Source organism: Bombina bombina, chromosome 5 (genome assembly GCF_027579735.1).
Source record: "Bombina bombina isolate aBomBom1 chromosome 5, aBomBom1.pri, whole genome shotgun sequence".
Classification (NCBI taxonomy): domain Eukaryota; kingdom Metazoa; phylum Chordata; class Amphibia; order Anura; family Bombinatoridae; genus Bombina; species Bombina bombina.
In genome coordinates this window covers 1,147,472,065-1,147,497,442 of record NC_069503.1, presented here as the reverse complement: position 1 = coordinate 1,147,497,442, position 25,378 = coordinate 1,147,472,065, and positions in this window count along the sequence as shown.

Genomic DNA, 25,378 nt, shown 5'->3' with positions numbered 1-25,378 from the left:
GGCTGGGGGTAACTGTAGTGAGGGGCACTGTCTCCTCTGGCTGGGGGTAACTGTAGTGAGGGGCACTGTCTCATCTGTCTGGGGGTAACTGTAGTGAGGGGCACTGTCTCATCTGTCTGGGGGTAACTGTAGTGAGGGGCACTGTCTCCTCTGGCTGGGGGTAACTGTAGTGAGGGGCACTATCTCATCTGTCTGGGGGTAACTGTAGTGAGGGGCACTGTCTTATCTGTCTGGGGGTAACTGTAGTGAGGGGCACTGTCTCATCTGGCTAGGGGTAGCTGTAGAATCAGATAATGTTTTAAATACGTAACATCCACCTTGGTGAGAAGAGATCCCTGTACCTAGGGGGTCTCAGCTGACGTTGAGCTCAGAGAGGTAAGTGATGTGTCTGTAGTAGGGCTCTTACTTTCCATTTAAGTCACATTTCTTAGAGAGTGATGTGGTTATAGCGAGAGCACTGTGGGTGTCACACTAAGGCCGACACTTCCTGATAAGTGGTTACTTTCTGCAGGGTCAGAACAAGATTGCAGGGCGGCTTCCTAATTCTCTGAGCAATTAATCCCTTACAGAATTTGTCTAAATATACAACTGGGAACTACAACAAATACAGCACTAATGCAATAAGATTTAATATGTCACAGAGGGGCAATTCCCACCACACAGGGACCCCTGACAGTTCACTAACGCAATAAGATTTAATATGTCACAGAGGGGCCCCTGAAAGGTATATGCCCACATCAGACCTTACATCAGAGCAAAATGCCTTCATCCTGTTAGTGACACACCCAGATCAGAACCAAATGCTTGTAGCCCCTGTCAGTTATACGCCCACATCAGACCTCAGATCAGAACCCAATGCTTGTAACCCCTGTCAGTTATACGCCCACATCAGACCTCAGATCAGAACCCAATGCTTGTAGCCCTTGTCAGTTATATGCCCACATCAGACCTCAGATCAGAACCCAATGCTTGTAGCCCCTGTCAGTTATACGCCCACATCAGACCTCAGATCAGAACCCAATGCTTGTAGCCCCTGTCAGTTATACGCCCACATCAGACCTCAGATCAGAACCCAATGCTTGTACCCCTTGTCAGTTATATGCCCACATCAGACCTCAGATCAGAACCCAATGCTTGTAGCCCCTGTCAGTTATACGCCCACATCAGACCTCAGATCAGAACCCAATGCATGTAGCCCTTGTCAGTTACATGCCCACATCAGAACCAAATGCTTGTAGCCCCTGTCAGTTATACACCCAGATCAGAACCAAATGCTTGTAGCCCCTGTTAGTTATATGCCTACATCAGACCTTAGATCAGAACGTAATGCATCAGACCTCAGATCAGAACCCAATGCATCAGGCCTCAGATCAGAACCCAATGTTTGTAGCCCCTGTCAGTTATATGCCTACATCAGACCTCAGATCAGAACCCAAAGCTTGTAGCCCTTGTCAGTTATACGCCCCCATCAGACATCAAATCAGAAACAAATCCATCAGACCTCAGATCAGAACCCAATGCTTGTAGCCGCTGTCAGGTATATGTCTACATCAGTCCTCAGATCAGAACTGAATGCTTGTAGCCCTTGAAAGTTATACGCCCCAATCAGACCTCAGATCACAACCCAATGCTTGTAAACCCTGTCAGTTATACGCCCACATCAGTCCTCAGATCAGACTTTAGATTAGAACCCAATGCTTGTAGCCCTTGTCAATTATACACCCCTATCAGACCTAGTAGACCCTGTCCATTATATGCCATCATCAGATCTCAGATAAGAACCCAATACTTGTAGCCCTCGTCAGTTATATCCCTATATCAGATCTTACATCAGAGTGAACTTTCTTAATCCCGTTAATTACACGCTCAGATCACACCTCAGATCAGAACCCGATGCTTGTAGCCCTCGTCAGTTATATCCCTATATCAGATTTTACATCAGAGTGAACTTTCTTAATCCCGTTAATTACACGCTCAGATCACACCTCAGATCAGAGCCCAATGCTTGAAGCACTTTTCAGTTATATGCCTACATCAGAGCCCACTGCCTTCATCCCATTAGTTAAATGCCCAGATCAGACCTCATTGCCTGCAGTCCCCTGTAAGTTATATGCCCACATCAGACCTCAGATCAGACCCCATTGTCTGCATCCCCTGTTAGTTATATGCCTACATCAGACCTCAGATCAGACCCCATTGTCTGTATCCCCTGTTAGTTATATGTCTACATCAGACCTCAGATCAGACCCCATTATCTGTAGCCCCTGTAAGTTATATGCCTACATCAGACCTTATTGTCTGTAGCCCCTGTTAGTTATATATCTACATCAGACCTCAGATCAGACCCTATTGCCTGCAGCTCCTGTTAGTTATATGCCTACATCAGACCTCAGATCAGACCCCATTGTCTGTAGCTCCTGTTAGATATATGTCTACTTCAGACCTCAGATCAGACCTCATTGTCTGCATCCCCTGTTAGTTATATGCCTACATCAGACCTCAGATCAGAGCCCATTGTCTGTAGTCCCTTTTAGTTATATGCCTACATCAGACCTCAGATCAGACCTCATTGTCTGCATCCCCTGTTAGTTATATGCCTACATCAGACCTCAGATCAGAGCCCATTTTCTGTAGCCCCTGTTAGTTATATGATTACATCAGACCTCAGATCAGACCCTATTGTCTGCATCCCCTGTTAGTTATATGTCTACATCAGACCTCAGATCAGACCCCATTGTTTGCATCCCCTATTAGTTACATGACTACATCAGACCTCATTGTCTGTAGCCTTTGTTAGTTATATGCTTACATCAGAACTCAGATCAGACTTCATTGTCTGTAGCCCCTGTAAGTTATATGCCCACATCAGACCTCATTGTCTGTAGCCCCTGTTAGTCATATGCCTAAATCAGACCTCATTGTCTGTAGCTCCTGTTAGTTATATATCTACATCAGACCTCAGATCAGACCCCTATTGTCTGTAGCCTCTGTTAGTTATATGTCTACATCAGACCTCAGATCAGACCTCATTGTCTGTAGCCCCTGTTAGTTATATGCCCACATCAGACCTCAGATCAGACCCTATTGTCTGTAGCTCCTGTTAGTTATATGCCTACATCAGACCTCAGATCAGACCCCATTGTCTGTAGCCCCTGTTAGTTATATGTCTACGTTAGGCCTCAGATCAGACCCTATTGTCTGTAGCCTCAGTTAGTTATATGTCTACATCAGACCTCAGATCAGACCTCATTGTCTGTATCCTCTGCTAGCTATATGCCTACATCAGACCTCAGATCAGACCCTATTGTCTGCAGCCCCTGTTTGTTATATGTCTACATGAGACCTCAGATCAGACCTCATTGCCTGTAGCTCCTGTTAGTTATAAGTCTACATAAGACCTCAGATCAGACCTCATTGCCTGAATATATATGCCCCAATCAGACCTTGGAACAGACCCAGTTAAGAGCCTATATATTTTACTGGACAGACAGTTGAAATGCTAATTAATGAGCAGATGGAAATCTTAACTGTCATGCTGCTGTAAGTAGCAAGCAGAACAGGTAGAACACATGGGGGTATATTTATCATAGTGTGAGAGGACATGATACGATGTATCGTATCATGTCCGCTGCACATCGATAAATGCCGACAACTGCACTAGCAGTGAACTGCTGGTGCAATGCCCTGAAGATTTGCGGCCATTCGGCAGCTAGCAGGGGGTGTCAATCAACCCGATCGGGTTGATTTCTGTCCGCGGCCTTAGAGCAGGCGGACAAGTTATGGAGCTTGATAAATCGGCCCCTTACTCTTATAGCAGAAGAAAACCCCCACTGTTGGATACTTCATGATACTAACGCCTGTGCTGTTACACTTAAAAGAATGAACCCAAGTAACTGGTTACTATGCAAAGTCTTGTGTCTCATAGACTGACCATGTGACTATACCCCCCAAATCCTTATGTCTCAGCTCACTGAACCTACAAACTGATTGTAACTACTTAGCCACCAGCACGGTTACAGCAGCTGTATTGATGTCAAACAAGGAACCCCTAAGGGAACCCAGAGCGGGGTGCGCTTAATGAACCAAACAATCAAATTAGTGCACAAACCATATGGTTCCCGTGGGATCGGGCAGTGAGTTCAAAATAGTTGAAATAAAAGGTGCAGGCGGCAAAGCTCCTCTGGTCCTCGGAGTGAAGGTTTCTGAAAATTATAAGTGAAAAAGAGGGCGCCACATAGCGTGATACTGTTGTTGTAAAATCAGAAGGCAGAATATTCAAAAAGGCTTACCAAATGGCTTTGCACCGTTCTGTGACCGGTGCTATCAGGCAGACTAACACTCTCAGTGGTTAGCACACTGGGTGGCCTCAGCTGAACTGCAGACAGGTGGATCTCAGTGTTGCTTGATTGCAGTAAACCAAACGTCTGTATAGACCATGTGTTGCAAACTGCAGTGGATTTTTAAAATCAAAACCCTTCTCAGGTTAGATCAATGAAAATATAAGACAACTTCCATATGATAGAATTAAAATCTTTAATCCATATAAGAATTGCTACGCGTTTCTAGACCAATGTCTGGTCTTTTCCTCAGGCATAAAAACTGCCTGAGGAAAAGACCAGACATTGGTCTAGAAACGCGTAGCAATTCTTATATGGATTAAAGATTTTAATTCTATCATATGGAAGTTGTCTTATATTTTCATTGATCTAACCTGAGAAGGGTTTTGATTTTAAAATCCACTGCAGTCTGCAATACATGGTCTATACAGACGTTTGGTTTACTGCAATCAAGCAACACTGAGATCCACCTGTCTGCAGTTCAGCTGAGGCCACCCAGTGTACTAACCACTGAGAGTGTTAGTCTGCCTGATAGCACCGGTCATAGAACGGTGCAGAGCCATTTGGTAAGCCTTTTTGAATATTCTGCCTTCTGATTTTACAACAACAGTATCACGCTATGTGGCGCCCTCTTTTTCACTTATAACAGCAGCTGTATTGCTTACAGACCTTCTGGCAGTCAAGGAGTTAAATAACATAGTAACAGATGATGTTGAAAAAAGACCGAAGTCCATCGAGTTCAACCTATACAAATCTAAAATTAGATGACTCATTTAATACAAGCAATCATATCCATGAATTTTGTTTCTACACAAAAATGTATCCAAACAATGTTTAAATGTATCTAGGGTATTGGCATTCACTAACTCCTTTGGTAATGAGTTCCACAATGTTATTGCTCTTACAGTGAAAAAACGTTTCCGTTGCAGGAGATTAAATCTCCTTTTCTCCAACCTTAAATTGTGACCTCTTGTCACAAACAATTTTCTTGGAATAAACAGAGCTTCTGCCATGTCTGTATATGGGCCTTGAATATATTTATATAAAGTATTCATGTCACCTCTCAAGCGACTTTTTCTAAAGAAAACAGACCCAAGAAAACAGCTAAGTCTTATCCCATTTAAATAGTCAATTGCCTGCTCATTTTTACTTTCAAAATGTAGAACCTTGCATTTTCCCATATTAAATCTCATTTTCCATTTACCTGCCCATACTTCTAATTTTTGCAGATCTATTTGTAACTAAAGTTCATCCTGCTCTGGCCTAATGACCTTACTTAACTTAGTATCATCTGCAAAAGTCGAGATGTCGCTATTTAATCCTTGCTCCAAGACATTTATAAAAATATTAAAAAGAACAGGGCCCAGTACTGATCCCTGGGGGACTCCACTGATTAATTTTGTCCAATCTGAGTATGATCCATTTACTACTACTCGTTGCTCCCTATCTTTTATGCAGTTATTTATCCATGAGCTAACATTTTCAGATATCCCCAGACCCTAACTTTGTGCATTAATCTCTCATGTGGCACTGTATCAAATGCCTTTGCAAAATCTAAGTATATCACATCAACTGATTCCCCTTTATCTATACTTTTACTTACTTCCTCATAGAATATAATTAGATTAGTTTGACATGATCTATTTCTCATAAAACCATGCTGATTTGAACTCATAATCTTGTTTACATGAATGTGCTCATCAATATATTCCCTTATAATCCCTTCAAATATCTTCCCCACTATTGATGTCAGACTAACTGGTCTATAGCTTCCTGGATCATCCCTGCTTCCCTTTTTGAAGAGTGGCACCACATCAGCTTTGCGCCAATCCTGGGGTAGCATGCCTGAGGATAATGAGTCTTGAAAAATTAAGAGTAGAGGTTTGTCGATAGTGCTAAACTCCCTCAACACCCTTGGGTGTATTCCATCTGGGCCTGGAGTTATATTTACCTTAATATTATCCTGTTTTTGCCCGATATCCTCTATACATAACCCAGTTAATGGTATGGGCTGCCATGTTCTAGTTTGTTCCAAAGTATCCCCCATTGGTTCATCTCTTGTGTATACTGAAGAAAAAAACTGGTTTAGTACCTCAGCCTTAATCATGCTACCCTCCATGCATTTTAATGTACCTATATTGTCCTTCTTAGATTTTTTGCTATTTATGTACAAAAGAAAATATATGCTTATCTGATAAATTTGTTTCTTTTTAGACACGATGAGTCCACGGATTTCATCCCTACTTATGGGATTACGCCTCTTGGTCAGCAGGAGGAGGCAAAGAGCACCACAGCAGAGCTGTTATATAGCTCTTCCCTCCCACTCCAGTCATTCGACCGAAGTTAGGAATAGAAAGGAAAAGCCAAGGTGCAGAGGTGTCTGAAGTTTACAAAAATGAATAACCTGTCTCATAGAACAGGGCGGGCCGTGGACTCATCGTGTCTAAAAAGAAACAAATTTATTAGGTCAGCATAAATTTTCTTTTCTTTTTAAAGACACGATGAGTCCACGGATTTCATCCTTACTTATGGGATACAATACCAAAGCTAGAGTACACGGATGAAAAGGGAGGGACAATACAGGAAACCTAAAACAGAAGGCACCACTGCTTGAAGAACCTTTCTCCCAAAAGCAGCCTCAGCCGAGGCAAAGGTGTCAAATTTATAAAATTTAGAAAAAAGTGTGAAGAGAAGACCAAGTTGCTTTACAAATCTGCTCAACTGAAGCATCATTTTTGAATGCCCATAAGGAAGCAACAGCCCTAGTGGAATGAGCCGTAACTCTTTCAGGACGCTGCTGTCCAGCAGTCTCGTATGCCAAGCGGATGATACTCTTCAGCCAAAAAGAAAGAGAGGTAGCTGTAGCTTTCTGACCCTTACGTTTTCCAGAAAAAATGATAAACAGAGAAGATGATTGACGAAAGTCCTTAGTTGCATGTACGTCCAAATTGTGTAGAAGACGCTCCTTCTGAGAAGAAGGATTAGGACACAAGGAAGGAACGCTCCTTCTGAGAAGAAGGATTAGGACACAAGGAAGGAACAACAATCTCCTGATTAATGTTCTTGTCTGAAACAACCTTAGGAAGCAAACCAAGCTTAGTACGTAACACCACCTTATCCGAATGAAAAATAAGGTAAGGCGAATTATATTGTAATGCCGAAAGCTCAGACACTCTTCGAGCCGAAGAAACGGCAACAAGAAACAAAACTTTCCACGATAACAACTTAATATCTATAGAATGCATAGGCTCAAACGGAACCCCTTGAAGAACTTTAAGAACTAAATTCAAACTCCATGGAGGAGCAATTGGTTTAAATACAGGCCTGATTCTAGTCAAGGCCTGACAAAAAGATTGAACATCTGGAACATCTGCCAGAGCTTGTGTAACAAAATAGATAAAGCAGAGATCTGACCCTTTATGGAACTCACCGATAATCCCTTCTCCAATCCTTCTTGGAGATAATATAAAATCCTAGGAATCCTAACTCTACTCCAGCAGTAGCCCTTAGATTCACACCAATAAGGATATTTACGCCATATCTTATGGTAAATCTTCCTAGTTACAGGTTTACGTGCCTGAATTAAGGTATCTATGACCGAATCAGGGAAACCTCGCTTGGATAGAATTAAGCGTTCAATCTCCAAGCAGGTAGCTTCAGAGAAACTAAATTCAGGTGACGGAAGGGTCCCTGAATGAGAAGGTCCTTCCTCAATGGAAGTGTCCAGGGATGCAGAGATGACATGTCCACCAAGTCGGCATACCAAATCCTACGAGGCCACGCAGTAGCGATGAGGATCACTGACGCCTTCTCCTGTTTGATCTGAGCAATAACCCGGGGAAGAAGAGCAAACGGGGGGAAATAGATATGCTAGGTTGAAAGACCAAGGAACCGCTAAGGCATCTATTAGCTCGGCCTGGGAATCCCTGGACCCGTATCTCGGGAGTTTGGCATTCTGATAAGACGCCATGAGATCCAATTCCGGCCAACCCCATCTGAGAATCAGCATGGAAAATATTTCCGGATGGAGTTTCGACTCTCCCGGATGAAAAGTCTGTCTGCTCAGAAAATCTGCCTCCCAGTTCTCCACCCCTGGGATGTGGATTGCTGACAAATGACAATAATGGGCCCTGATGATTGATGTAAGCCACTGTCCGACTGAAATCTGATGAATTGAGCCGAAGCCAACTGAGGCCAGGCTCGAAGAGCATTGAAGATTGCTCTCAACTCTAGGATATTGATGGGAAGGAGAGATTCTGTCAGAGTCCACACTCCCTGAGCCTTTAAAGAACCCCAGACTGCTCCCCAAACTAAAAGGCTGGCGTCCGTTGTCACGATCACCCATGACGGTCTGCGAAAGCACGTCCCCTGGGACAGATGATTCAGAGACAACCACCATTGAAGAGAGTCCCTCGTCTCTTGTTCTAGGGTTATTTGAGGAGACAAATCCGTATAATCTCCATTCCACTGCCTGAGCATGCTTAACTGCAGAGGCCTGAGATGAAACCGTGCAAATGGTATGATGTCCATTGCCGCTACAATCAATCCGATTACCTCCATGCATTGAGCCACTGATGGCCGAGGAGTGGAATGAAGTGCTCGACATGTATTCAGAATCTTTGACTTTCTGACCTCTGTCAGAAAAATCTTCATGGATATGGACTCGATCAGAGTTCCTAAGAAAGAAACCCTTGTTTGCGGATTTAACAAACTCTTTTCCAGATTTACCTTCCACCCGTGAGTTTAAGGAAGGATAGCACAATGTCGGGATGGGACCTTGTTTGCTGAGAAGATGACGCCTGGATTAGGATATCGTCCAGATAAGGCGCCACCGCAATGCCCCACGGTCTTAGAACCGCCAGCAGAGACCCCAGAACCTTTGTGAAAATTCTGTGTGCCGTGGCTAGACCGAAAGGAAGGGCCACGAACTGAAAGTGTTTCCCAAAGGGAGGCAAACCTCAGGAATTTGTGATGATCTCTGTGGATAGGAGAATGAAGATATGCATCCTTTAGATCTACTGTCATAAATTGACCCTCATGGATCAATGGTACGAATAGTTTCCATCTTGAACGATGGAACTCTGAGAAACTTGTTTAGACTCTAGGTCTAGGATAGGTCTGAAAGTTCCCTCCTTTTTGGGAACTACAAACAGATTTGAATAAAAACCCTGTCCCTGTATTGGAACGGGACAAATTACCCCCATGGAAGAGAGGTCTTTTACACAACGTAAGAACGCCTCTCTTTTTATCTGGTCTGCAGATAATCTTGAAAGAAGAAATCTTCCCCAGGGGGAAGAATTTCTGAATTCCAGTTTGTATCCCTGAGACACTATTTCTATAGCCCAGGGATCCTGAACATCTCGTACTCAAGCCTGAATGAAAAAGGAAAGTCTGCCCCCTAGCAGATCCGGTCCCGGGTCGGGGGCAAACCCTTCATGCTGACTTGGAATCAGCGGTGGGTTTCTTGGATTGTTTACCTTTGTTCCAAGAGTGATTTGGTTTCCAAGTTGACTTGGTTTGCGAATAGTTTCCTTCCTGTTTAGAGGAGGAAGAGAAAGAATTTCCCTTGAAATTTCGAAAGGAACGAAAATTACTCTCTTTCGTCCCTTCTGCTTATTTCTTTTGTCTTGAGGGAGGAAATGGCCCTTGCCTCCCGTGATGTCAGCGATAATTTCTTTCAATCCAGGTCCAAACAAGGTCTTTCCCTTATAGGGAATTGCCAAAAGCTTAGATTTTGATGAAACATCCGCAGACCAAGATTTCAACCATAAGGCCCTGTGGGCTAGAATAGAAAAACCTGAACTTTTAGCTGCCAATTAGTAATTTACAGAGAAGCGTCTGTTATGAAGGAGTTTGACAATTTTAAAGCTTTAATCCGATCCTGGATTTCTTCCAAAGAAGTCTCAATCTTAAGAGACTCTGCAAGAGCATCAAACCAATAAGCTGCCGCACTGGTTACTGTAACAATGCATGCGGCAGGCTGTATTAGTAAACCCTGGTGAACATAAATCTTTTTTAATAGACCCTCCAACTTCTTATCCATGGGGTATTTGAAAGCACAACTATCTTCAATAGGAATAGTAGTTCGTTTGGCCAAGGTGGAAATAGCCCTTCCACCTTAGGGACCATTTGCCAAGCTTCCTTGACAGCATCCGCAATTGGAAAAATTTTCTTGAAGATAGGAGAAGGAGAGAAGGGAATACCAGGTCTCTCCCATTCCTTAGCAATAATTTCCGAAGTCCACTTGGGAACTGGAAAAACCTCTGAGTAAGAAGGAACTTCTAAATATCTGTCTAACTTACTCAATTTCTCAGGAACGACTACTCCTGTGGAATCACAGTCGTCCAAAGTCACTAAAACCTCCCTGAGTAACAGACAGAGGTGTTCAAGGTTTAAACCTGAAAGAAACAACTTCAGAATCAGTCAAAGGTAAGGAACTCCCTGAGTCTGAAATTTCACCTTCCGAAAGAACCTCTGTACCCTCTATCTCTGATCCCTGAGAGGGTACGTCCGAGGTTGCCACCAGAGCATCAGAAACTTTGTTAACTACATAGTTGTCCTTCCTTTTAACGTTTGCCTTGAATTATAGAAAAGGCAGATAACGCCTCCGAAAGAGTAGAAGACATAACTTCAGCAATATCTCTTAATGTAACTGCAGCAGAAACTTGAGCGCGAAGTACATGGCACTGCTTGGGGCGGGCGTTAAGGGCTGGGACGTTTAGGGAGAAAGCTGTGGCATACTCTGACTCTCATTGTTAGGACTCTTGAGAGGCATCCGCCACTGACAATTTTTTATCATGAAAATTTTTATCTTTATAGTTTAAAGCCCTCTCAATACATGAGGGACAAAAAGGAACAGGAGGTTCCACATTGGCATCCAAACACATTGCGCAAGTAACATTTTCCAAGTCCATGCTATAGAACAGGTCAGAAAATGAATTAAACAAAAAATTCTTTAAAATTTGAAATATTCTCTAAATGAAAAAATTGGCCCTTTAAATTGTACCACTCAGACTCTCTTACTATAAAAGAGAAGAGTAAAAGTAACCAAATAATACAGTGCTTACAAAATAGTAAATGTAGTATTATACTGTGAACACTGTGTCTTTAAGAATTAAAAGTAGCCATTTTTTTTCTACTGTGCAGAAAAAAAGGTGTTTAATATCTGAGCAGTTTATCTGAAAACAAAAAACTATTCGGCCGTTCAGACACCTCCCTGCCTCAACAGCTAAGCTGAGGCACCTACCTGCCGCCAATCCCCAAACCTCTCTCAGGAATGTGTCCGGTCGGGCTACAGGGCGCTAACAACCGCTTGCTCCTTTTTTAACCATGCGGTTCAGCACCCTGCCCGAAGAGCTGGAGAACTATGCAGCAGACGTGTTCCTAGTAAAACCGGAACCAGTGTCAAGTAAACTGCGCAACATCTAAGAAGCGCGCAAATATAAGCCCCGCCCCTCGTGGGCGTCAATCTCTATACATCTCTATACAGTCCGTACCGGGAATTTTATAAGAATAAAAAATGACTGGTAGAGTCCCTTTAGCCTAGCCCAGTGCCTGTACCCATGCAGTCATCATGGGAAACCCCCTTCATCTGAAGAGTCTCTAATCCCAGAAAAATAAAGTATTAATTTACGAGTGCAGAGTCCCCTCTGAACTTAACCAAGTGTCCCAGAATCACTAGAAACTGCACTTACCTCAACGCTGTCCGACAGCAAGACAGCTCCATCGGGTTGTAGGAGGTCCTCTCCCTCCCATAGCCCTGTGGAAACAGATAGGGCTGAGTTAGATATTACTTAGGCGATCATCAAAGGGCAGCATAATCATATGGGAGGCGCAGTGAGAATTGTGTCCATCAGTTCCCATTGCCTCTAAAGCACCAAATGCTCTACTGTAGAGACTGATATGGACTACGGCTACACCCTAAATAAAACAGCACACTCTGGCACTGTTTTTAAAATAAAAAACTCTTGATTGAAGAATCAAAAACTAACACCTCACTTTGCCATCTCCTATCACTAACGCAGGCAAAGAGAATGACTGAGAGGGAGGGAAGGGAGGAGCTATATATACAGCTCTGCTGTGGTGCTCTTTGCCTCCTCTGCTGACCAGGAGGCGTAAAGCCCATAAGTAAGGATAAAGCCGGTGGACTCATCGTGTCTTTAAAAGGAAGAACCTTTTAGGGTTAGACTTAAAATCTTTGTAATTAATTTTTCATTTTCAATTTTGGCTAATTGTTTTGCTTTTTTGCATGCTTTGTTACATTTCTTATAAATATGCGAATGTTGTGTCTGTACCATTTTCTTTGAATAATTTAAATGTCCTAACGTTCTTTCATAATTTCTGTATTGTTTGAATAGCACCTAAATCCCATATAGCTTTATTCCTAGTTAGCTCCTCTATTAATGGTGGCAAGAAGAGAACATTTATAAATCTATCCCCCCTTAGCTGAATTACTAGTTTCATTGGCCCAGTTTATATCAGGGTAGTTTAAAAATCTCCCATAATTACAGCACTGTTATTAGCAGCCTTACCCTATTTGGATAAGTAGTTGAGTTTCCTCCGGGTCACTAATGTTGGGGGGCTTGTGTAGCATGTTCCAAGTAAAATTTTTTTAGGATTTTTCCCCCCACTCTTTATTTCAACCCACAGGGTCTCTACATTATCACTTGTATTATAAATATCTTCCCTTATTGTAGGTTTAAGGTTAGGTTTCAATATACAGGTAGCCCTCAGTTTACGCCGGGGATAGGTTCAGGAGGGAATGGTTGTAAATCGAAACCGTTGTAAATTGAAACCCAGTGCGGTCGGAGCAGAAAATGCAGCTGATCCCAATCAGCAGTCTTGTTACAGAGCTTTTGATTGGCGCAGAACCTTTAATGCTATTTAACGCACAATCCTACCAGTCACAAATTAGTTTTTATATGGGCATCTTGTAAGCATATTCTGCAGGTTCAGTTCTTTCAGAGCAGTCCCAGATATACAATCATTAGATAGCCTTTGAGCATGTGTACTGATCTCCTTTGTTAGCCAAATCAGAAGCCACATACAAATGAGCACTTACAATATAGCACGTCACAGGGTCAGCCAAACAGCAGCATACATAAAGTAATGGTAAATCTAGTGTTATTGAAGTGTTATAGATAAAGGGGATGGATAAAGTATGCTGAAAGTACCTTTATTTGCCTGCAGCATATGCTGAGCTGAGTGCCTCCGGCTGCCCACGACAAAACGCTATTTTTTTTTAGTAAGGTGACATTTTCACCTCTTAGCCAATAGCGTGCGAGCCATACGGCATCATGTCTGAAAGTCCCCTTTTTAAAACACACAGAGAGAAGCGCACTCCCAGGAACGAACAACCAGCTCAATAACTTGTTCGCTTGTTCTATGGCGATTTACCACCTGGGTGCAGCTTCTTTTTAGCCCAGTAATGCTTTTCACAGAGAACAACTTTCCTGTAGTATATCAGTCTTATCCCGCCTAATACGGTCAGTCCAGCACCGAAATACCAGGCAATTCCTCTCTAAACAAGGAACACGGCAACCCCAGACGATATTTTGGCCTTCAAAGTCCGCTTTATTTATAGCCCTGGTAAATCCTAGGATTTACCATCCCTTTAAAGGGACAGTACACTGTAAAATTGTTTTTCCATAAATGTATTTTAAATGACTTGTTATACCAACTGCAGAGTATAAAATGTATGAGAAATTGCATTTTCAGGTTTATTTGTGTATCTGAAGTAGCTGGTTTTGTGCTTTTAAACCACAGCCTATTACAATGGGTTGAGCTTCAGGTAATATCAGATCTCATTATGTTATCACTTTGTGTACACACACTTGCTTCCTTATCTTATATTTGTCTAGAAAACCAAAGCTCAATACTTAGAGAGAACAATGGAAAAAGAACTATCCTGCACCCCACTGAGAGTGTGATCTCTTCTGCTGGCTGTGTTTACTTAGGCTATTCAATAGAAATATACTCCAGTATACAAACTTTCAGTATAGGTTGGGATACCACAGGCTAAATCAGCTATTTCAAATGCCAAAATAGGGGTAAAGGAGCTACTTGTAAACAATTTAAAATACTCCAGAAGGTAAAATAAATCATTTTTGGGTGAACTGTCCCTTTAAGTATGCAGTATGTACACCAGCCTTCCTGGGGGAGACAAAAAGCACAATTATTCTACTTGTTTATCTGTTAGGTGAGCACCATTATAGCAAACACTGGTGCACAGACAGATAAAGGTATTGGGCCAAGTATACACAACATCAATTAGACAGGGTGTGACAATGTACCAGGGTTCTGCGACTGTGTGAAGGTGTAGTGATGCCCTTCATGAGGCTGCCCCTGTACTTACTGTGTGCTTGTCACTTTTGCCTTGGTGTCCCATAGGTAAATTAAACACATAGTTAAAGTCCTACTGAAACACCACAACTTCTAACCTATCAGAGTGGCATACACATGTAGCATCCAATCACATACGGTGTCCTGCGACACATATGTGTTAACTCCTTTGTTACCAGAGCAGACTAATACAAAACAATCAATAATATAAAATAGTATGAAATATATTTTACTAAAGAAATGGAAAAAAGAGAGGTCCTAACTGTGAAACAAGATTCAATAATGTGACGATGCTATGAAACTAGAGGAATAATATTATATAAAAAATAACCGCTAAATGATTTATGATTAAATGGCCGCTACACACAAGACATACATTGCCTGTGAGATTTGGCGGCTCACTGTAACTGTTATATAGATGAAAGTGTAAAGAGGGGCTATACTGAGTCATGAACTTCATCACTTTTCTTTAAGGGACACTTAAGTCAAAATTAAACTTTCATTATTCAGATAAAGCACACAATTTTAAACAACTTTCCAATTCAGAAATACCTGTTATACTATGCAAGCGTAATTCTAGGGGGCGCTAGAAGAAATATATCATTTTTAAAAAAAGGCCAACCAAGGCCTAATATAAATATAGATGTATTACAACAATCTGTAGGATAATACTGAAGTATAGTAAAAAACAATAAACACTATAAAAATAATATAAAATGATCAGATAATAATGTATAAAGACAAAATAATAATGACAATTACAGATAAAATGAGACATGGACTCTCATCAAATGTGATGTGATGAGATCAATATAAACAGATAATGCAGCTTAAAACAATATATAATAAATAAATAGTATTAAGTCTCTAATAAGTTCTTATCTGTATATGATATTGATGCTCAGACAGTCCCAAGATTAGGGGGGCACTTCAGAGGTTTATTAGTCCTCCTGGGTAGCACATATATAAGATTCTCCCTTAGATCCAGAAGTCAGCTCCTTGTCACAAAACCAGTCTGGGTAAATAAAATCACAAAGACAAGGGCGCCTCCTCGTGTGATACAGTTTGGACAAATGTAAAAAAGGTGAATACAGATTTTATACTCACAAGTAAAGCAGCACTCTGTTGTGCTTATAGAGGCAGACTGGGAGTTCACAGTGTCCCAGTTCACTGACCAAGGCAGTGCAACAAATCACTCCAGGGTAGATTTCAATCAAGCTCAGGCTCTCAGCAAAGAGTTAAAATACCATAGTTTAATGGTGCAGTAAAATACAATATAAAATGTCACAAATGTGACCGTAACAATGGATAAACAAGCAACGCGTTTCTCAGATCCTCTGTCTGTTTCCTCAGGCTTCTATCCAAAGACTGAGAGCTCTGGCTTATAAATGCTAAATGACCACTCTAAGAGTGAAACATAACCACACCTATTCAGAAGTGAACCTGCCTCATCAGGTGTGTGAGTGCACACCTGTTTCATTCAGACCATAGTTAGAATAGACTGTATATGTGTATGGATATATATATATATATATAGTTTCAATAAGGCCTACATAATATAAAGGGCTCTCTCCTATAGAAAATGTTGCTTATACATATTTGACCAAAGGCTGTTAACATCAATAGGTGCTTTAATAAAACTTTAACTTATTAGACTAACTGACAACATACTAAGACATTTGGTATGTACACCAAGAATTAGAATATCATGTACCTTTTATATATGTATGTGTGTATATATATTATTATTATTATTTTTTTTAAAAAGGGTGGGGAACAATTTTTTAATGTTACTATTTTAGAATACCATAATAATAATATCGTATAACATATGATGCTGACATGATATCCACCATAAGATAATGTTTGGCTATGGCTGTTGTTTTTTACATCCTTTATTAACCAATTTGTACAGTACTTGTTTGTTTTTAGTATAATGTGAATTATTTGGAAATGGTTTTAATCATTGTATTCTAACTATGGTCTGAATGAAACAGGTGTGCACTCACACACCCGATGAGGCAGGTTCACTTCTGAATAGGTGTGGTTATGTTTCACTCTTAGAGTGGTCATTTTAGCATTTATAAGCCAGAGCTCTCAGTCTTTGGATAGAAGCCTGAGGAAACAGACAGAGATCTGAGAAACGCGTTGCTTGTTTATCCATTGTTACGGTCACATTTGTGACATTTTATATTGTATTTTACTGCACCATTAAACTATGGTATTTTAACTCTTCGCTGAGAGCCTGAGCTTGATTGAAATCTACCCTGGAGTGATTTGTTGCACTGCCTTGGTCAGTGAACTGGGACACTGTGAACTCCCAGTCTGCCTCTATAAGCACAACAGAGTGCTGCTTTACTTGTGAGTATAAAATCTGTATTCACCTATTTTTACATTTGTCCAAACTATATCACACGAGGAGGCGCCCTTGTCTTTGGGATTTTATTTGCACAGAGAGAGTAACTTTCCAATTCACTTCCATTACCTTAATGTGCACCATCTTTATATAGTTACACTTTCTGAGACACCAGCTCCTACTGAGCATGTGCAAGATTCACAGAATATACGTGATTGGCTGATGGCTGTCACATGATGCAGTGGGAGGGAAAGTAAAACTAATTTTAAAAATTGCCAGAAAGAAATCTACTACTCATTTTATATTCAAACAAAATTTTTGTGGAAATGTTAACAATTTTCTTATAGTCCATTAAAGACAACGTAGAAATCATCCAGATGTTTATCCTCTGTAAGATAATGTAATGTGTACAATCTATGCTGCATATTGTTTTTAGCAAGAAACTGGGTTAGAAACAAAATTATAAACAGCTTATTTCAGTAAATTGACATTAAAATGAAACCACAGGAAGTGCACAAGTCGTCCTTAAAGGGACATTAAACACTAACGCCTAGATTTAGAGTTTTGTCGGGTAACGACCCGCGTAGCTAACGCTGGATTTTTTTCCCCCGCACCTTTTAAATAACGCTGGTATTTAGAATTCACAGAAGGGCTGCGTTAGGCTCCAAAAAGGGAGCGTAGAGCATATTTACCCGCCATTGCAACTCTCAATACCAGCGGTGCTTACGGACGCGGCCAGCTTCAAAAACGTGCTCGTGCACGATTCCCCCATAGAAAACAATGGGGCAGTTTGAGCTGAAAAAAAACCTAAACACCTGCAAAAAAGCAGCGTTCAGCTCCTAACGCAGCCCCATTGTTTCCTATGGGGAAACAGTTCCTACGTCTGCACCTAACACCCTAACATGAATCCCGAGTCTAAACACCCCTAACATTACACTTATTAACCCCTAATCTGCCGCCCCCACTATCGCTGACCCCTGCATTTTATTATTAACCCCTAATCTGCCGCTCCGTAACCCCGCCACCTACCATTATACCTATGTACCCCTAATCTGCTGCCCCCTAACAACGCGACCCCTATATTATATTTATTAACCCCTAATCTGCCCCCCCACAACGTCGCGGCCAGCTACTACAATAATTAACCCCCCTAATCTGCCGATCCGGACCTCACCGCTACTATAATAAATGTATTATCCCCTAATCCGCCTCACTAACACTATAATAGATAGTATTAACCCTAATCTGCCCTCCCTAACTTCAAGTATTAACCCCTAATCTGCCGACTGGACCTCACCGCTACTCTAATAAATGTATTAACCCTTAAGCTAACCCTTAACCCCTACACTAACACCCCCCTAAATTAAATATTAATTTTAAATCTAACGAAATAAATTAACTCTTATTAAATAACTTATTCCTATTTAAAGCTAAATACTGTATAATAATAATAAACCTGTAAAAATAAACCCTAATATAGCTACAATATAAAAACAGAATTTATGCTTACCTGATAAATTACTTTCTCCCAACGGGTGTGTCGGTCCACGGCATCATCCTTACTTGTGGGATATCTACTTCCCAACAGGAAATGGCAGAGTCCCAGCAAAGTCTGGCCATATAGTCCCCTCCTAGGCTCCGCCCACCCAGTCATATCGACCGTACGACAGGAGGAAAAAAATAGGAGAAACATATGGTACCGTGGCGACTGTAGTTAGAGAAAATAAATTAATCAGACCTGATTAAAATACCAGGGCGGGCTTGGACCGGACACACCGTTGGAGAAAGTAATTTATCAGGTAAGCATAAATTCTGTTTTCTCCAACATTGGGTGTGTCGCGGTCCACGGCGTCATCCTTACTTGTGGGAACCAATACCAAAGCTTTAGGACACGGATGAATGGAGGGAGCAAATCAGGTTACCTAAACGGAAGGCACCACGGCTGCAAAACCTTTCTCCCAAAAATAGCCTCGAAGAAGCAAAAGTAATCAAATTTTGTAAAATTTGGCAAAAGTGTGCAGTGAAAGACCAAGTCGCTGCCTTACATATCTGATCAACAGAAGCCTCGTTCTTGAAGGCCCATGTGGAAGCCACAGCCCTAGTGGAGGTGAGCTGTGATTCTTTCGGGAGGCTGCCATCCGGCAAGTCTCGTAAGCCAATCGGATGATGCTTTTAAGCCAAAAGGAAAGAGATGTAGAAGTCGCTTTTTGACCCTCTCCTTTTACCAGAATAGACGACAAACAGAGAAGATGTTTGTCTGAAATTTATTTTGTAGCTTATAATAGAATTGTAGAGCACGGACTACGTCCAAATTGTGTAACAACGTTCCTTCTTTGAAACTGGATTCGGACACAAAGAAGGTACAACTATCTCCTGGTTAATATTTTGTTAGAAACAACCTTTGGAAGAAAACCAGGCTTAGTACGCAAAACCACCTTATCTGCATGGAACAACAAGATAGGGCGGAGAACACTGCAGAGCAGATAACTCTGAAACTCTTCTAGCAGAAGAAATATCAACCAAAAACAAAACATTTCAAGATAACAAACTTAATATCTATGGAATGTAGAGGTTCAAACGGACCCCTTGAAGAACTGAAAGAACTAGATTTAAACTCCAGGGAGGAGTCAAAGGTCTGTAAACAGGCTTGATCCTAACCAGAGCCTAAACAAATGCTTGACATCTGGCACAGCTGCCAGTCGTTTGTGTAGTAAGACAGATAATGCAGAAATCTGTCCCCTTTAGAGAACTCGCAGATAATCCTTTTATCCAAACCTTCTTGCAGAAAGGAAAGAATCTTAGGAAATGTTATCTTATCCCATGGGAATCCCTTGGATTCACACCAGCAGATATATCTTTTCCATATTTTTATGGTAAATCTTTCTAGTTACCGGGTTTTCTGGCCTGAACCAGAGTATCACAGAATCTGAAAACCCAACACTTTGATAGAATCAAGCGTTCAAGTCTCCAGCGTCAGCTGGAGGTGAGACCCAGATTTGGATGTTCGAATGGACCCTGAACTCAAAGGTAGACTTCCATGGTGAAACCAAGGACATATTCACCAGGTCTGCATACCAAGTCCTGCGTGGCCACGCAGGAGCTATCAAGATCACCGAGGCCCTCTCCTGTTTGATCCTGGCTACCAGCCTGGGAATGAGAGGAAACGGTGGAAACACATAAGCTAGGTTGAAGGTCCAAGGTGCTACTAGTGCATCCAGTAGAGTCGCCTTGGGATCCCTGGATCTGGACCCGTAGCGTTCTGACGAGACACCATCAGATCCATGTCTGGAATGCCCCATAATTGAGTCAACTGGGCAAAGATCTCCGGGTGGAGTTCCCACTCCCCCGGATGGAATGTCTGACGACTCAGATAATCCGCTTCCCAGTTTTCATATTAAAGTTTTTATATTACTGCCGTTTTATATTTTGTTTAACATTCATTTTTTCAATTGCTCCGTTTTTTATTTTCATTGTTAAATGTTTTTACCTACGTTTTTTATTTTACATAGCGTTTTTCGCTAGATCCGTTTCCTTTTATTACCCCTCATAAGTTGTTTCCTTGCTTGCTCTGCTCGTTTGTCCCCTTGTCTGTCTCGAGCTCCGGCCGCCATTTCCTTTGCTTTCTCTTTCTCCTACGTCACGGGACTCATTTTCCCGCCTCCTTCTAGGTTCCCCTTCTCTCACAATCTCCTGTCTCCTTCATTATCCACATCTCAGTTTATGCCTTGATAAGACTCTGACAGTTTTTTCTGCTGAACAATTTTATTTTGAATAGCAATACAATTGTTCTATTTTGGCTTCTTGAACCTATGGTAATATTTAATTACAATCGGTTTAGGGGATTTAAGGATCTTTTGACGTTGTTTATTTGTTTTAAAAAATTTTCACTTTAGTTGTGTTCTTTATATAATTTTAAATATATCTTTGAGATTATTTTTCAGGGGGGTTGTTAATTTTATATTTTAATTTAAAATGTCTCAAGATACATCTCCATCTTTAAATGAAACAAATTTAAGTAATATATTTTATCTATGGAAAAATTTAAACAGCAAATGTCTGAACAGATGCAAAGTGTTTTTGTGCGTACAGTTTAATAGTTCTCAGTCTGCTGTTACAAAAGACATCTAAGAAAACAAAACATATTATACAAAACCTTTACACTAAAAAATCTAAAAGACAATTAAAGTCTGTTTTTACGTCTGCCCTGGTTCAGACAATAAAGATTCTGCATTACAAAAACGTGATGATATTTCTAACTCAGAATCTGCTTCTGAATTCTGCTTCTCAATTTCAGAAAATAATTGATTACAGAAAACATGTAGACTTAGTTTCTACAACTGAGTCAAATGACTCCTATGATTTTTCTGATGAAGAATTTAAGAATGATGATAAAGATGATAATAATGATGATAATAATGCTGATAATAATTTTACAGATATTATTGATTCTTCTTCTGAAGAAGATCTAAAAAGAAAAGAGAAAAATGTCTAATTCTCCTAAACCTAAACTCATTGATAATAAAGGAGTTTTTATTTACTGATCTGATGAAACTCCAACATCCTAGATCCTCCCAATGGAGACCATCTAAACGTGTTGCGAAGTTTCTAGATTATTATATCAGGAAACCATTATCTAAGAAAACAAAATCTACTCTGAAGGCAGAATTGCCCTAGGCCTGACCTTCCTCATAATACTCATTTAACACCTGAAATTGATGAAAATTTATTAAAATTTATTGGTTTTAAAGATTTTTAATTTGAGAAAAGGTCCTGACCCGTTATTTAAAAGCATGCCAAGATAAACTACTTGATGTTTTAGGACTGTACAAAATTGTTTGAAATCTCTGAAGAGGCTATTTCTGTAGACTCACATGTTGATCCTTACATTTTAAGAGAATGGATTCAGAGAGTTGTTTATTTATTAGGTGACGCTAACACGTCTTTAGCCTCACAACGTAGACGCATTGTTTTAAGACGAATTGATCCTAAAATTTCTGACTTCGCTTTTAACTGAGATGGGCCCTAAAGCTAATGGGTTACTTTTTGGTGATGCAGGACTGAAAGAACTGGGTCATTATGTTAATAGTTTTAATTCTCTTAACAAAATTAAAAGTGTACTAGAAAAATATTTTATCCTCAGCAAAATAGAATTTTTGACAGGGCTGGGAAAGGCAGGGCCCGCTTTCCAGCCGTACCCCCAGCAATCTCCCGGTCCTATTTTCAAAACATGCCCTCTCCAGCAACTTCCCATTCATATTTCTTCCCATCAAGGAACAGACAATGGGCAAATCGGAACTTCAGAAACCGATCATCACGCAGACCTTTCTCAGGTAAGTTCTCACATCTCTCTACTCACTCCTTTTTCCCAAAAAAGAATAGGAGTAAGATTAGCCCTTTTTATTCAAAATTGGCACCTTATTACTTCAGACTCTTGGGTTCTACAGACAATTACAGGTCTTCATTTAATTTTCACTTCCCCTCCGATTCAAACATTTCTTCCAAATCCAATAAAAATTTTCCCAATTAGATTTGTCCCTTTTGAATCTAGAATTACAAGACCTCTTAGAAAAAGAAGCAATAGAAAAAGTACCTTTCCCTTCAAACTCCTTCATCAGCAATATGTTTCTGGTGAAGAAAGAAGGATCTTTTCGACCTGTAATAAATTTAAGAGATTTAAATTGTTTTCTAGAATACAATCACTTCAAAATGGAGGGTATTCATCTTCTCAGTGATTGTCTTCTAGATTTCGATTGGTTGGTTCGCCTGGATTTAAAAGATGCTTATCTAACCATTCCTATTCATCCAGACTTCAGAAATTATCTTCGCTTCCTTTGGAAAGATTGTGTTTGGCAATTTTCTTGTCTCCCTTTTGGTCTTTCTTCAGCTCCTTGGGCTTTTACAAAAGTTTTAAAACCTGTTGTAGCTTGGTTGAGAACAAGAGGTGTTCGTCTAATTCAGAGCTTTCCAAACTTCTCATGTTGGTGACACACTTTGTAGACCTACATCATTTTGCGACACAGTAATTCAGTTGTACCAGCAAAAAGGAGGTTAAACTAACTTGTTTTAAAAGATACGGACACTTACATAAATTATATAATAACTAAATGTATTTACAAGTAACAGTATGTATGTGCAAGATAAAAAAAGTTTAATAAACCAATAGCTACTTACTATTTTAATGGGATGTATGAGGTTGATGGGATGAACACAGTTTCTGAATATTTGGTGTAATAATAGATAAAGACACTCGCATTTCATTATCAAGCATTTTTAAGCTTCTACTTCCTATCCATATATCAAGAGTAGGAGCAGCGATGCACTACTGGGAGCTAGCTGCAAAAAAATCCCACTGACTTCTGACTTCAGCTCAGCGTTTAAGCTGCCCTCAGAGATGTGCGAGTCCGCCTCACTACTGCCCGCGCTGCAAACACACTGCTGTCCCACTCACTGACTACACATGCAGTCACGAGCCAATTAAGGAGACTACACGTCCAGTCAGGAGCCAATTTGCCGCCAAATCCGGGAATGGTAATAGTTTCAGTTCCCACTGAGCTGTGACAATTGGTTAAGATGATCTGTGACCCACTAGGTATCAATCACGTGTCAACCATGTGATATGCGTAGCAGGCAGGTGGAAAGTCAGAAACCAAAAAACAATTTAAAAAAAAAAAATTAAATTTAAAAAAAATTGTGCTGAAGCAGGGACACACCTACACACTGCTGCCGACACACTAGTGTGTCCCGACACACAGTTTGGAAAGCACTGGTCTAATTATTTATTTAGACGATATTCTTTTACTCCACCAAGATTATTCTCAACTTCTAGATCATTTACACCTCACTATTTCTCTCCTTCAGAACTTAGGTTTTATCATAAATTTCAAAAAATCTGTTCTTATTCCTTCCCAGAATCTTATCTTCTTAGGTTTTCATATCAATACTCAATCTGCTACATTGAGTCTACCATTAGAGAAAATAAAGAAAATAAAGAAAGAAATTATGTATCTTCTCAAAAGAGATCTTTTTCCCATTCGCTTTCTTGCTCGAATTATAGGACTTTTGTCGGCTTCAATTCAAGCTATTTTCCCAGCTCCTCTTCATTACAGAGCTCTTCAAAGATTGAAGATTCAATATCTTCGTCAAGGTTTCTCCTATTTCCACAAAATCTCTTTGTCAGAGGAAGCCAGAATAGAATTACAATGGTGGCTTGCAAACATAGAAGCATGGAATGGCAAAGCAATTTTCGGGAAATCTCCAGACATTATTCTGGAATCGGATGCAAGCAAATCAGGTTGGGGTGCAAGATGCGGCCCTCATATTACAGGAGGAAAATGGTCTTGGCCAGAGAAGAATCTTCATATCAATTGTCTAGAACTTTTAGCAGGCTCTTTTGCAGTTCAAAGTTTTGTAAAAAAACAATCAACCAATTTCAATTCTCCTTCGGATGGACAATATTTCAGCAGTCAAATATGTCAATCGTTTAGGAGGTACGACTTCAAAGATTTTATCCAATCTTACCAAGGATTTTATTCATCTATGTCTTTCTCAAAATATTTTTCTGCAAGCAGAATATTTACCAGGTCTCAACAATCAAGCTGCAGATTGGGGTTCTCGATATTTATCGGATGCCAGCGAAATTGAACAGAAATATTTTTCTTATTTTACAATCTCTGAGAGGTCCTTTTTCTATAGATCTTTTTGCCTCTCGTCTGAATTTTCAAATTCTTCCCTTTTTCAGTTGGAGACCAGATCCCAAAGCATTAGCGACAGACGCCTTCCTACAACACTGGCCAGTCAAAGGAGCTTATGCATTTCCACCTTTTTCGATGATTCCTCGAACAATCTCATTTGTGAAAAGGAATCTATTATCTCTCCTTCTAATAACTCCTTGGTGGCCAACCCAATCTTGGTTCCCTTCTCTTCTGGAGATGTCTTTCCTTCCTCCAATATTAATTCCTCTTCAACAAGACCTCCTCACAAATCCCATAGGAGAGTTTCACAAACTAATTCTTCTAGGTTCCCTTCAGCTTATTGCTTGGAACATTTCAGGGGATCCTGGTCCTCCGATGGTCTTTCGTCAGGAGCTAAACTCCTCCTTCAAGAGTCTTGGGCACCAGGAACCAAAAAATGTTATCTTTCCTCCTGGTCTAAATGGTCTAGCTGGTGCAATATCAGGAGTCTGGATCCCTTTTCAGCCCCTTTAAATGAAGTCATTAATTATCTCACTTCTTTATTTGAGGCTGGTTTGGCTTACAGATCAATTAATGTTGCATGTTCTGCTATTTCAGCTGGACATGAACTTCTTCATAATACTCCTATAGGTCAACATGTTACTATATGTAAA